General features: G+C 47.6%; 1 long non-coding RNA gene across 1 annotated transcript in view; it reads left to right on the top strand.

Moving 5' to 3' along the window:
- Nucleotides 1-311: 311 nt before the first annotated feature.
- The window catches only part of LOC310742595, a 143,981-nt gene continuing 129,720 nt past the window's right edge, over nucleotides 312-14,572 (top strand). Inside the window, exon 1 of the long non-coding RNA XR_014538593.1 lies at nucleotides 312-372. This is a non-coding gene — a long non-coding RNA (uncharacterized lncRNA). The remainder of the gene's footprint in view (nucleotides 373-14,572) is intronic.

Below are 14,572 nucleotides of genomic sequence, written 5' to 3'. Positions count from 1 at the left end.
TACCTCACAGGGTTGTTGTATTCCACCTTGAGCTCATTGGAGGAAAAGGTGGGATATAAATGCAATAAATAAATAAATAAACGGAGTTTGAAGATCCCCAAGAATCATCTAGTCCAGGGATGTCCAACAGGTTGATCGCGATCTACTGGTCGATTCCCTGGAGGTTTAGGCAGATTGCAGGCGATCGCTGGCCCCTCCATCCGGCCCCACCTCCTCGTCCCGTCCTCCAGATCGCTGACTGCTTCATTAGTGATCTGTTGATTAAGGTTGAATCCTGACAAGACAGAAGTACTGTTTTTGCAGGACAGGAGGCGGGCAGGTGTGGGGGACTCCCTGGTCCTGAATGGGGCAACTGTGCCCCTGAAGGACCAGGTGCGCAGCCTGGGAGTCATCTTGGACTCACAGCTGTCCATGGAGGCGCAGGTCAATTCTGTGTCCAGGACGGCTGTTTACCAGCTCCATCTGGTACGCAGGCTTAGACCCTCCCTGCCCGCAAATTGTCTCGCTAGAGTGGCGCATGCTCTGGTTATCTCCCACTTGGACTACTGCCATGGGCTCTATGTGGGGCTATCTTTGAAGGTGACCCAGAAACTACAACTAATCCAGAATGCGGCAACTAGACTGGTGACTGGGAGTGGCTGCCGAGACCATATACCACCGGTCCTGAAAGATCTTCGTTGGCTCCCAGGACGTTTCTGAGCACAATTCAAAGTGTTGGTGCTGACCTTTAAAGCCCTAAACGGCCTTTGCCCAGTATACCTGAAGGAGTGTCTCCACCCGCGTAGTTCAGCTCGGACACTGAGATCCAGCTCCGAGGGCCTTCTGGTGGTTCCTTCCCTGCGAGAAGTGAAACTACAGTGAACCAGGCAGAAGGCCTTCTCGGTGGTGGCACCTGCCCTGTGGAACTCCCTCCCATCAGATGTCAAGGAAATAAACAACTGCCAGACTTTTAGAAGACATCTGAAGGCAGCCCTGTTTAGGGAAGCTTTTAATGTTTAATAGATTATTGTATTTTAATATTCTGTTGGAAGCTGCCCAGAGTGACTGGGGAAACACAGCCAGATGGGCGGGGGCATAAATAATAAATTATTATTATTATTATTATTATTATTATTATTATTATTATTATTATTATTGATGAGCAACTTTTTTCAGGTATTCCTTTGCCCTCATCAATCACCCGTTTAAAAATAGAACGTTCTTCCCTAAAAAAAAAAGCTCAACTACTACGACCTGAACACCACCCCCCCAAAAAAAGGGTAGATCACTGCCAGTTTTTAATTGTGTGAGTAGATTGCAGTCTCTTGGAAGTTGGCCCTCCCTGATCTAGTCTAACCCCCCACAACCCTCTCCCCGCTCTCAGTTTCTAGTTCCCTTTCCATCAGAATTTGATCCTGAGGCTGCTTTGGTGAACCGTGCAAGGGGATTATGTTGGGAGAACATGACCTTGTGATTCTTCTGGACTCCTCAGTGGCTTTTTATACCACCAGCCAGAGGACCAATTTGGATAACCCAGAGGCTAGGAACCTTGGTCCAGGGACCAAAAGTCTGCAGTTCTTCTCAGCCAGATACCCAGAGAACACCTTCATATCTTTGGCTGTGGGCCTGGATGGGCATTCTAATTTATTTCCACACACACACCCCACCCCATAAAATTTATGAACCACCTGAATGTAAAAAAAGAACCTCAGAGCCGTTTACAAAAAGAAGACAAAGCAATGAAATTATCAATAAGACAATGAACAACAACAATCCGAAACTTTCCAAAAGCTAAAACAGCAAAAGACTAAGAACAGAGGAAAACTCTCATTGACTCTCCGGCTGGACTTGTCTGAACAAGAATGTCTTTAGCAAGTGCCGGCAAGAGCTCAGCAAAGGCGTCAAGAGGCAGGGAGTTCCAAAGGTCAGATGCTGCCACACTAGAAGAATAAGAGATGTGGAATGAGTGTTAGGTGGCACCTGGGGCAGGTCGAGGGGGCATCTATGGGGCAAGGTGATCTTGCAATAAATAAATAAATAAATAAATAAATAAATAAATAAATAAATAAATAAATATTTTTTATTTATACCCTGCCCTTCCTGGTTCAGAAAACTGGGCTCAGGGTGGCTAACAACAAATTTAAAACACTTAATTGTAATACAACATAGAAGCAGCATAAAATACAGTATAAAAGCATGAATAACAATAAAATTCAAAGTTCAGAAATCAATTTTGGGGGAAAACCCATCTAATAAGCATTAGATAGTCACCAGGGCTAGCTGGCAGAATTAGTCCTACTTGGGCCAGCGAGGAGGCCAGGGGAGAATTAGCTGTGGGGTCCCAGAGCGGGTGATCTTCATAAAAGGGGGGGGGGGAGAGAAGGGAAATAAAAGATCAGGCTAAGTTCAAATTAAAGGCCAGGCGGAATAGCTGTATTACAGGCCCGGCGGAAGGAGGTTAAATCCTGCAGGGCCCTGGTCTCATGGTACAGAGCATTCCACCAGGTCGGAGCCATCACTGAAAAGACCCTGGCCCTGGTGGAGGATAGTCTGACATTCTTAGGGCCCGGGACCTCTAAACTATGGTTATTCATGGACCTTAAGGTCCTCTGCGGGGCAGACCAGGAGAGGCGGTCCCGTAAATACAAGGGCCCAAATAATAATAATAATAATAATAATAATAATAATAATAATAATAATTTATTTATACCCTGCCCATCCAGTTTCCCCAGCCACTCTGGGCAGCTCCCAACTGATTAAAAACAGAATAAAACATCAAACATTAAAAACTTCCCTAAACAAAGCTGCCTTCTAAAAGTCTGTTAGTTGTTTATTTCCTTGATGTCTGATGGGAGGGCGTTCCACAGGGCGGGCGCCACCACCGAGAAGGCCCTCTGCCTAGTTCCCTGTGACCTCACTTCTCGCAGGGAGGGAACCGCCAGAAGGCCCTTGGAGCTGGACCTCAGTGTCCGGGCAGAATGACGGAGGTGGAGACGCTCCTTCAGGGTAGCTCAGTTGGTGAGAGTGTGGTACTGATAACGCCAAGGTTGCAGGTTTGATCCCCATATGGGACAGCGGCGTATTCCTGCATTGCAAGGGGTTGGACTGGATGACCCCCAGGGTCTCTTCCAAGTCTTTGGAATCTCTGTGCCTTCAGCGTGCGGCTCTTCTTCCACCATCGCCGCAGAGAAGCCTGGAGAGACCCTCCTCTCTCTCTCCCCCGTGGTAATTTATGGCCACGGGCCGCTCTCGGAATTCCTCCGAGAGAGGGGTGGCAGTGATTTATTTCGCAGCAACCTTGGCAGCCTTCCGCCGGGAGCTTTTATCATAATTACAGGTGTAAAATGTCAGGGTCCGTAATTTCTCAAAGAAATTGCGGGGATTACATTTCTCTTCCTGAACACGCCAGGCATTTGATGTGCAAACCCAGCGGCTCTTAAACAGACGTCTGACTGACAGAGGAGACGGGCGTGAGATGCTTGTGCACTCTAGCATGGCGGGCAGGAGGCAACCCCACCCCAAAGCCAGGCATACATGTGCTCCCCGGGCCCTGATTCGCCAGAGGCACTCCCTGCCTCCTGGCCTCTGTCCCAGGCAGACCCCTGACCCTGACCTGGCCTCCTCCTTCCTGCCTTCGGGGGAACGTCATGTCAAAACGCGCCTGGGGGGCAGAGATGCTGGAGCCCTTGGCTCTTGCGAGGTCTCCTCCCATGGCACCCTACCCTTCCATCTCTCACAAGGGTTGCGCCTTCTCACTAATGTGCTCAAAACAATGCGAGACTTCAAAAAGTGCTATCACTAATATATATATCCTGCCTTTGTCCTGACAGCAACTCAAGGCGACTTACAGATAGAAACAGCTAAAGATGGAGGGCCCAAGGAGAAGGGGACAGCAGAGGATGAGATGGTGGGACAGTGTTCTCGAAGCTACCAGCATGAGTTTGACCAAACTGCGGGAGGCAGTGGAAGACAGGAGTGCCTGGTGTGCTCTGGTCCAGGGGGGCACAAAGAGGCGGACACGACTAAACGACTAAACAACAACAACAAAACATGGAAGGAAAAAAGCATTAAAATCAATTAAATACTTAGAATTAATACCATTTGTGTGTGTGTGTGTGTGTGTGTGTGTGTGTGTGAGAGAGAGAGAGAGAGAGAGAGAGAGAGAGAGAGAGAGAGAGAGAGAAATCTACTAAAACTGGGCTTTTCTGAGTGGGAACTCACAGGAACTCGAGTCCCTCTTAGGCGGGTACTGTTGCCATTCTAAGACAACGAGGGACGTGTTCATGGTGAACTCTGGCACCTCTTTTTCTAGAAATTTTGTTGTTGTTTCAGGGTCAGCACCAACACTTTGAATTGTGCTCAGAAACGTACTGGGAGCCAATGCAGATCTCTCAGGACCGGAGTTATGTGGTCTCGCCGTCGCTCCCAGTCACCAGTCTAGCTGCTACATTCTGGATTAATTGCAGTTTCCAAGTTGCCTTCAAAGGTAGCCCCACGTAGAGCGCATTGCAGTAGTCCAAGCGGGAGATAACTAGAGCATGCACCACTCTGGCCAGACAGTCTGCAGGCAGGGAGGGTCTCAGCTTGCATACCAGATGGAGCTGGGAGACAGCTGCCCTGGACACAGAATACCATTCCTGCAACTAGATGACTCTTGGTGTCCCTTCCATCTCTTCCATTCTATGATCCTATGACCTCTGCTTTACACTGTCTGGAAGTGGCTCTCCAGAGTTTTGGGCATTGTCTTTCCTGGCCCTGCCTGAGATGCCACTGGAGATTGAACTGGTGGACCTCCTCCTCCAAGCAGGTCTTGAAGGAGGAAGATCGGAAGCTGCTGCCTCACCCCTAGCCTGAATTCTCCTACTAAAGCTACATTTCTCGCAGTTCTGATGTGGAAACCGGAGCTATGATGAGGAACCCGGTCCCAACAGCTGGATCTTAAAATATCCATTTGACTTCTTGCACCATGGATTGGGCACGCTAAAAAAAGATCAACATTTCTCAAAAAGATAAATAAACTCGCAGAGCTCTCGGAGTCGTGTTACAAAGACGCCTGGAAGTTCGGCGGCGCATTAGGGAGCACGCTCAGGGCTGCACGACGCCCCTTCCCAACCAAAACAGCCGCCACTTTGAGCCTGAGACATCTCTTCCTCCGTCTCAGGAGCGACTCCTGTTGCTCAAGCCCTGTCGGATCCCAAAGGGAGCCATCGGGACCTGCCGGGACAGAAAGGCTCTCTCTCTCGACCTTGCTGACGTCTGAGATGCTGTTTCATCGGCGGCCTCTTCTCCCGCTCCATCTCACGACCGCAAGGAGCACAGGGTTATCCCAACATGTTATAATACACTCTGGGGTGTCTTATTACTTGAAATATGCTGCACAAATATAACTCGGGTAGCTTATCTTGGCCAGGCTGCGTTCTATAAAAAGTCTCCCAGCGCCGGACTTGGGGGCTCCCTCCTTGTTCCAGGAGAATCTGTTGCCTCCCTCTCCTTCCAGAGTTATTCCAACCAGAGTTTTTCCTCTCTCTCTCCCTCTCTGCTCTCCGTGTTTACTCTGGGACTACCAGAAGTCAAGTTGCCGGTTTTGTGGGCCACCTGGGGGCCGGAACGACAAGCCCTTTTGGCTGCTGCTACTGTAGCTCATAGGGACGCGGGTGGCGCTGTGGGTTAAACCACAGAGCCCAGGGCTTGCCGATCAGAAGGTCGGCGGTTCGAATCCCTGCGACGGGGTGAGCTCCCGTTGCTCGGTCCCAGCTCCTGCCAACCTAGCAGTTCGAAAGCACGTCAAAGTGCAAGTAGATAAATAGGTACCGCTCCGGCGGGAAGGTAAACGGCTCTTCCGTGTGCTGCTCTGGTTCGCCAGAAGCGGCTTAGTCATGACCCGGAAGGTGTACGCCGGCTCCCTCGGCCAATAAAGCGAGATGAGCGCTGCAACCCCAGAGTCAGCCACGACTGGACCTAATGGTCAGGGGTCCCTTTACCTTTGACCGTAGCTCATTGGCCCTGAATTGCCGGAAGACAGAGAAAGGAAGGGAGGCCAGGGCTCAAACTGGCCAGGAAGACGCAACCTCTGAGCTGGAAGCCCTTCTTCTCCCAAATGCGTTTTGGGCATGGCCGGGAGCAGCAAAAGAAAATGTCGGGCAAATAGCAACTGGGGAGGAGTCAGTCGAAGAGTCAGGCAGAAATGCAGGCAGACTGGAGGGCTGGAGTTTTGTGCTGCAGAATCCACTGATTTCCCTTGATAGCAAGGTGTTGAGGCAAAGAAAGTGGATCAGTTTGTCGGTGGCACAGGATTGGCCCTGCCAGGTTACCTTTTTGCACAGATCAAGAGGGGATTGGCTTGCAACACTTGTGCCCCATGCTGAACTGACTGTCGGAAGACTGAGCACAGGAAAAACTAGCCTTATTCACACAGCACAAACTATGGAACTCGCTTCCCCAGGAGGCAGAGATGGCAGAGAGGACTATTGATGGCTGCTAGCCAGGATGTCTATACTCTGCCCTCCACAGTTGGTGATAATAATAATAATAATAATAATAATAATAATAATAATAATAAAAATTATTTATACCCTGCCCTCCCTGGCCAGAGTTGGGCTCAGGGCGGCTAACACCAGTAAAATTACAGTAAAAACATAATGGTGGGGGGGAACCACCAATTTAAAATGCAGGTTAAAATGCAATTTAAAATGCAGCCTCATTTTAAACGTAGCCCATAGATCAAAACCATAAGCGGAGGGAAACATAAGGGTCAGACTGAGTCCAAACCAAAGGCCAGGCGGAACAGCTCTGTCTTGCAGGCCCTGCGGAAAGATGTCATGTCCCACAGGGCCCTTGTCTTGTGATAGGAATTTTATGGTCTTAGATATATGGCAACGTTCATAACCACACGTACATAGATCAGCACAGGAAAGCCAACCTGGAACCATTTTGATTCCTAAACTGAGTAAATGTTTCTCTGCATGGTCAAAATGGAAAAGCCTCCCCATTGTCTCTTCCTTCACAAATCCTGTCTTAATCTGTGTTTGAATAAGGGTGTGAGCCTTATCATTACAAAAGACTGCCCAGGCTCCCCAAGAAATCCAATCAAGTAACCTGCCAGACAGGAAATAAACAAAGCGACAGGAGAAAACAACATGCAAATGTTCTGTTTTAGACCGCCTTATCTGAGGGGTGGTCTTAGGTTACACCCCTTCTGTGATGAATGCATAATGTTTCTGGGGGTGGTCTTGATCTAGAGGAGGGGAATTTCAAAAGTCTTTATAAGCCCTTGCACAGCATTTTTGGGGGGTCCTCTTCCTCTCCTGCGTGTGAGGGGAGTACCCTGTTGCAACAGATCAATAAAGATCAAGCTTACTAGCTGCTTTGCTTCTCAAATATTCTCTGGTTGACCTCTGTTATTTTCTCCTACCAATAGGGAACCTATGTAAGGACTCTATATGGGCTCTTGGATACCCCATAAGGGAAAAGGGCATATTTTTATTTACAACAGTCTCATGAGACAGAGCGTTCCACCAGTACAAGTCGGGGCCAGTACTGAAAAGGCCCTGGCCCTAATGCTCCTGAATAACACCTACTGGAAACCACAGGAGGGGAGAAAGTCCTCTTGTGCTTGAATCCTGCTTGTGGGTTCCTCATTTGGATGGCCATGGTGAGAACAGGATGTTGGACTAGGTGGGCCATTGGCCTGATCCAGAGGGCTCTTCTCATGTTCTTACCTGGAACATGCCAGGAAGCAGGTGAAGGACTTGGAAGAGACCGAGTCCTGCTATAAGGACACGTCAGAGGAGTAAGGGAGCCTTTAGCCCAGAGGAGGGGCAGCTTCAGGACAGGTTCATTGCTCACCTTCCAATGTTTGTCGCCATGTGGACAAAGGAAGTGCTTTGTTTCCTGTTGCTCCTGAAGGGAGGGTCCTGTTCACAAGAAATGGGATTTGGACTAAATATTAGGAAGTGCTGCCTGATGGGGCAAATTGTTGAATGGTGACCCATCTTGGAAGGCGGTGGACTTGATTGAGGGAGGAGGGTCCAGCAGAGTTTGGATGCTGGAAAACGGGATTTCCGAATTGGCGTTTCTGTGCATGTGGGGTGAATTTAGATCACCTTTGAGGCCCTTCCAACGTTACAATCCTTCCATTCTAATCTATGATTCCACACCTGCAGTTTTGTCCTCCAACCAGCAAGCTCCGATGGTGCTGGAATCAGGGGCCGGGTGCGGATCTGCAAGCGAGGGAGAGATGAAAGGGATTCAACATCTCCTGGCAAGTTCAAAACTGATGCACTGATCACTCGTCTAGTCCTGGGATTAGGGATGATGTAAACAGCAGCCACCCGGTGACTTGTGAATGACCTGAGAAAGCCAACAAGGGTGTGTGGGGATGAAACACCCTGGAAACCTGTGTTCTGAGTAGACGCTGACTGTCATCTCGGGGAACCTTTCCTGACAAGCTTGAGATAACAGCCTCCGAAAGCTGGTTCTGGAAAACAGATCTGGACTCTGCACCGAAAACGTTAATGATGCCCTCCTTTTGTTCCTCACTCTTTGTTCCTCACTTCCTTTCCTTGCCCAGGCTCTGGAAGGAAGGTGGTGTGCACCTGGGCCCCGTTCTGGTTTCGGGTTTTTATTATTTCGTTTTTATTTTGTTTTTCAAAAAGATCTGTTTGACCTCCCCATCCACTTCAAAGGTGGACGGCCTTCTCTGCAGGCGAGCTTTACAAGGATCTTAACAACCCCTGTGATTATTCCTGAAAGGAAAGAAGCTGTTTTCTTGCTCCTAATCAACATGGATCTGGCGAGAGACGCAGGCCAGCATCTGGAGTTTTCCACATGTCAGCTAATAGCCGTATCCTATTTTACAATTGGGGGGTATTCCCAGCGCAGGCTCCCGAGACTGGGCCCTTCGCTTTGTTATGCTTCCAGCCCTCAGGTCTGGGCATTCTCTGCTGATTTTTAAAGGCCCCTGGGGGAGTTCAGCACATCAACTTCTGTTCCTGCGCCGGGCAGGAGGGCGCATGCTCCCAAAAGCCTCGGCTCTGGAGCGGGTGAGGTCATTTTCGATCCCAGAATAAACTTCCATTTATCTCGCAACCACAAACCAGCAGGGACAAAAGATGCTCGGGAGAAACTGGAATGTTTTCTCCACATGCATCTCGCTGCTCTTTCCAGAGTAGCTCTCTCTCCCTCCAAACCACTGGAGGGGAGAATTGCCTGCCCCCAGTCTGGCAACTGGCAGGCGCAGACTATCCACCAGAGAGAAGCCTTCTTGGTGAAAACCACAGCCCCCATAATTGAAAACATTTCCCCTCGCTCCCCTTTTGCAAGCCCCTCTCTGGCGGCTTTCGAGTGCTGCTTTCTCCATTGCTCCTGGCTTGTTCAAAATTTGCTCGGTGCCTTAGGGAAGAGAAGAAACGCCATGTTGCATCTGCAGCAGAGCAACCGGACGCCTTCGTCTGCCCCGGCTGCAACAAAACATGTCTCTCTTATGTCAGTCTCTGCAGCCGCAGCAGGGACTACAACCTGCCAATGGTTTGACCTCACACGGTCGGGTTGAAGGTGCTGGTTTTGACCTTTAAAGCCCTATGCAGCCTAGGACCCTTGTACCTACGGGACTGCCTCTCCTGGTATGCCCCGCGGAGGACCTTACGGTCCACAAATAACAACACTTTGGAGGTCCCAAGCCTCAAGGAGGTTAGATTGGTCTCAACTAGGGCCAGGGCCTTTTCAGCACTGGCCCCGACTTGGTGGAACTCTCTGCCACAAGAGACCAGGGCCCTGCGGGATTTGACATCTTTCCGCAGGGCTTGCAAGACGGAGATGTTCCGCCTGGCCTTCAGCTTAGACTCACTCTGACCCCTTATATGGGATTTAGTATATAAATTTTCCCTTGGCTTTTGTGCTGGCCCATGTAATACCAGCATGGATAGCTGGCTCGGGTGAATATCTGATGTTTCCACCCTTTTTCGTCTTGATTTATGAGCTATTACTAAAATGAGGCTGTTTTTCTTTGCTGTATTTTAAGCTGTATTTTAATTAACTGGGTTTTGGGGTTGTTGTTTTTTCCTTTTCCCTATTATGTTTTATTGTAATTTATATTTAGTGTTAGCTGCCCTGAGCCCGGCCCTGGCCAGTGAGGGCGGGGTAAATATTATTATTATTATTATTATTATTATTATTATTATTATTATTATTATTTTGAACAAGCATGCAATTAATTGTTACCGTTTTGAGCTTTATCATGTTACTGTCTTCCTCGGTGGGTCGTACAAACCTCTCTTCTGAATAATGCATTTTATGGGTCAATGGGCCCTGGGGGTGCATTTATGGAAGCAAGGAGGTAGGGGCCTGAACAAGTTTGGGAACCGCTTCTCCCATCACCACTATTGTAGCTTTCCAGAGAGTTGCAGCTTTCCTGTTCTTGCTCCGAAGTTCTTCCTCCGTTCTGCATCGGAGGATGCAGTTTTCATGGGGAACCAGAGAAGAGGTTGCTTATCAGGGCTGACGGGGGGAGGGGTGGAGGGATGGAATTGGGTGGGGAAGAGCAAAACAGGAGACTAACACTCCAACTAAAGAGGACCCTGCCTTAACATTGGAAAATAATGGAATATCTTCTTTCCAATCCCAAATAATCTTTCAACAACCACCCTTTGTTAAGACCTCTAGGATAATCCACGAACAGCGGTTGAAGCTGGTACAAAAATGGTATTATACAGGAGCCAACAAAGGTCCGTATAGTCAAAGCTATGGTTTTCCCAGTAGTGATGTATGGAAGTGAGAGCTGGACCATCAAGAAGGCTGATCGCCGAAGAACTGATGCTTTTGAATTATGGTGCTGGAGGAGACTCTGGAGAGTCCCATGGACTGCAAGAAGATCAAACCTCTCCATTCTGAAGGAAATCAGCCCTGAGTGCTCACTGGAAGGACAGATCCTGAAGCTGAGGTTCCAAGACTTTGGCCACCTCATGAGAAAAGAAAACTCCCTGGAAAAGACCCTGATGTTGGGAAAGATGGAGGGCACAAGGAGAAGGGGACGACAGAGGATGAGATGGCTGGACAGTGTTCTCGAAGCTACCAGCATGAGTTTGATCAACAAAGGTTATATCATATTACAAAATCTGGAAGTAAGAATTGCTGAAGGAAATGTGGAGTGATGGGAACATACAGTCATATCTGGTGGGATTGTCCGTTAATGAATTTTGGAAGCAGATTGGTATAGAAATATCAGGAACTGTGGGAAGGAACGTGGAAATAACTAAATTAATGGTTCTTATTACCCTGAGTAGTACCGAGTTAAAAACAAAAGAGGAATGCAAATGGGTAAAATTGATGGTAATTGCAGCCAGACAGGTTATAGTGAGTAATTGGAAAAATGCAGAAGAGCTAGGGGTGAAACCAATGGAGGAAAAAACTGAATAATATTATGATTTTAGAATACCTAACTATGAAGATACATAGAATGAAAGGGTTTAAGGTCAGTGAGCAAGAGGAGGATTGGTTTGAGAAGATATTGAATTATAGAACAATTTGGGGCAATTAAAATGTTAAAAGTTAAATAAACCTTGTGGAAGGAGGAGTGTTAAGGTATATAGAAGTGTACATATGGTTGATTTGAATATGTTATTATTAAATATTATTGAATATGTATATTATTGGATATTGTATACCCAATGTATCAGCCGCCTGCGGGGTTTCACTGTTTGTGTTTTGGTGGTTGGTAAATAATAATAATAATATATATATAATCCATATCCATATATATATATATATATATATATATATATATAATCCATATAATAATATGTTTATTATATATAAACATATATAAAATCTTGTTTCCAATCCCATGACATCCCCATGCAAGACTCGATGAGAAAACAAACAATGGCTTCAGCTGGCCAAAGGACGAGATCTTCCGCATGGTTCGTGAGACTTCCTGAAGTTTCCAAAATTGTTATGCAGATTCTAGACACAGAAAAGGAAGTCTGTCTCCACGCAGTGCATAGTTAACCTATGGAACTCCCTGCCACAGGAGCCAGGGATGGCCATCAGCTTGGGTGGCTTGAAAAGAGGATTGGACAAATTCATGGAGGAGGAGAGAGCTCTTGATGGCTGCTAGCTCTGGAAGAAGTAGAAATGATTCCTGTTACGGAAATTATGTGGGGTGGGGCACATCTTTAAGGTTGTTAACAGTTACAGATATTATGCCTGAATGTATCCTTTCGACTTGACAGCTCAGGGAATATACCTAGCTTTATGAATCATATGAAATCAACACCTTTGCCAAGTTTCTCCATTCCAACACCATTTTGCCCTTGGAAAGAGGACTCTTTTCCCTGCCTCCTCCCCAAGCTTGAAGACATGTGTACACACCTCCTACCCCAGGAAATGCCCAGAGGTGACGATTGCTGGGCTCATTGTTCTCCAAGGGAAGCCTAATCCCATCACCAGGCTTGCCAAGGGGTCCAGACATGCAGAGGAACTTCTATTTATTTTGGGTGGTGGGACTTCAGAGGTGTTTGCCTAGGCTAATCTTATACCTGGGTCTTGCCCTGCCATGTCTGCTTATGCTAATCTTGTACCAAGGACTTGTCTGGCCCTGCTTGCCAAGGTTGAACTAGTGTAACCCCTGTCTACCCCTCCCCTTTTGTGACATGTCAGGGATGTAGCAATGATGCTGTACGAACTGTATTCTGGGATATGGTGGGAAAGTTTTAAAAGTCTTTGTCACCCCATCCTCAGTGTTCAAAATTCCTCTTTGAACCTGTTGCGCAATAAACTTTGGCCTACAGCTATTTGCTCCAGTTGGTGGCTGGACTCCTTCCTTTATTCCGCAGGGACCCGAGGGCTCTGCCCGACCAGCTGGGGGACTGAGCAGCCTCACACCTAGATTTTTCCGTAACAATTCCAAATCCCCGTTGCTGGAAACTGCTGGAGGGGAGAATTGCTGGTACATAATAATAATAATAATAATAATAATAATAATAATAATAATAATAATAATTTATTTATCCCCGCCCATCTGGCTGGGTTTCCCCAGCCACTCTGGGCAGCTTCCAACAGAACACCAAAATACAATAACCTATTAAACATTAAAAGCTTCCCTAAAGAGGGCTGCCTTCAGATGTCTTCTAAAAGTTTGGTAGTTGTTCTTCTCTTTGACATCTGGTGGGAGGGCGTTCCACAGGGTGGGTGCCGCTACCAAGAAGGCCCTCTGCCTGGTTCCCTGTAACTTGGCTTCTTGCAGTGAGGGAACCACCAGAAGGCCCTCGGAGCTGGACCTCAGTGTCCGGGCAGAACAATGGAGGTGTTGTGATCAAATCCTGCTTTCTGATTTCTCACAGGCATCTGTTTGGCCCCTGTGTGAACAGGACTAGATGGGCCATTGGTCTCCTTATGTTCTTGCTTTTAACTATGGCATATTAGGGCTCTATCTGACCCCAGATCAGCAAAGTGTTTTTACAAGTGTGGGACAACTTTAAAAATAGCCAGTGTTGTCCATGCGCACTCCAGAAACCTCTGTTCCACATGCTGTCCTTGTCTCCATGTGAGCTGTGGCGGCCCTTTGATAAATGTTCCCTCTACTCTCCACCATCCAACCAAGACATAGATGATGAATTGCAATTTTCTGAAGATGCTTTGAAACTTGTTGCCTTCTCTGTTTACCCTTTCGGATGCTTGGAGGGGAAAAGCATTCAGAACAAATTTGAGCTGTCGCATACTCCAAAGAACAAATGAACTGTTCTCTCTCTCCCCCCCTTTCTTTGGTGCTAAAGATGAAAGTTTTAAAACGCAATAATGTTTTGTCTAAATTCTTGTGGAAATAGCTTATGACCTTTCGTAAAGCGATGTGGTTTCGGCTTTCCAGTAAGAGAGCTCCCAGCTAATGATTTAGCTCTATTTTCTAATAAATATTTGGCAAGAGACGAGCTGCCTTATAGCCTCTGGTCATTAGGGACCTATTATTTATGAGTCAGGAGTGAATCATTACGCTTGGCAAACACCGCTGGCTTTGTGGACAATGTATTTTTCCACTCGGTAGCAGCAAACGCTTGTAAATTCTTCCTCAATATTACCATTAAACTATCTCAAAACAAACTCCTTCCCACTTTGCCATAAATTCTCCCCATTTTCCCGAGCGCCGGTGGTCTCACTGCCAATGTCAGGGAACTGGGATAGAGGTATCACCGCTCAACTGCTTGGTTCTCTCTGAGCTCGCCTTTGGCCAATTATCCCCCCATTTAAGACGGCAAATGGGTTTTGCTTTGCTCCCCTCCCTCGCACGGAGGGAAATATTTCTTCCCCTGACATCCTTGGAAGCTGCAGACTTGGGAGGCAAATGGAATAGACCTGTGAGGTCACACAGTGCGCAGGAAGCGAAGTGGGTATCTCCTCGCCGAGGGCATCGGAAGGTCACGCGTCCTGTGGCAGCAGCAAGAGGGCAGGCTGGGGGAAAGCAGGCATGAATCACTCAAGTAGTAAGCAGGCTTCCAAAAAAGAAAAAAAGAGAGAGAGAAAGAAATCCTCCAATGTGTGGACAGAGGAAAGGAATCTATTCCGATCTGGAAATGCTTGACCGCCTGACCTTCCTTTTGGAGTC

The sequence above is a fragment of the Podarcis filfolensis genome, assembly GCF_964270895.1.
Source record: "Podarcis filfolensis genome assembly, chromosome: 9".
Classification (NCBI taxonomy): Eukaryota; Metazoa; Chordata; class Lepidosauria; order Squamata; family Lacertidae; genus Podarcis; species Podarcis filfolensis.
This window is presented reverse-complemented; position numbering and strand designations above follow the sequence as displayed.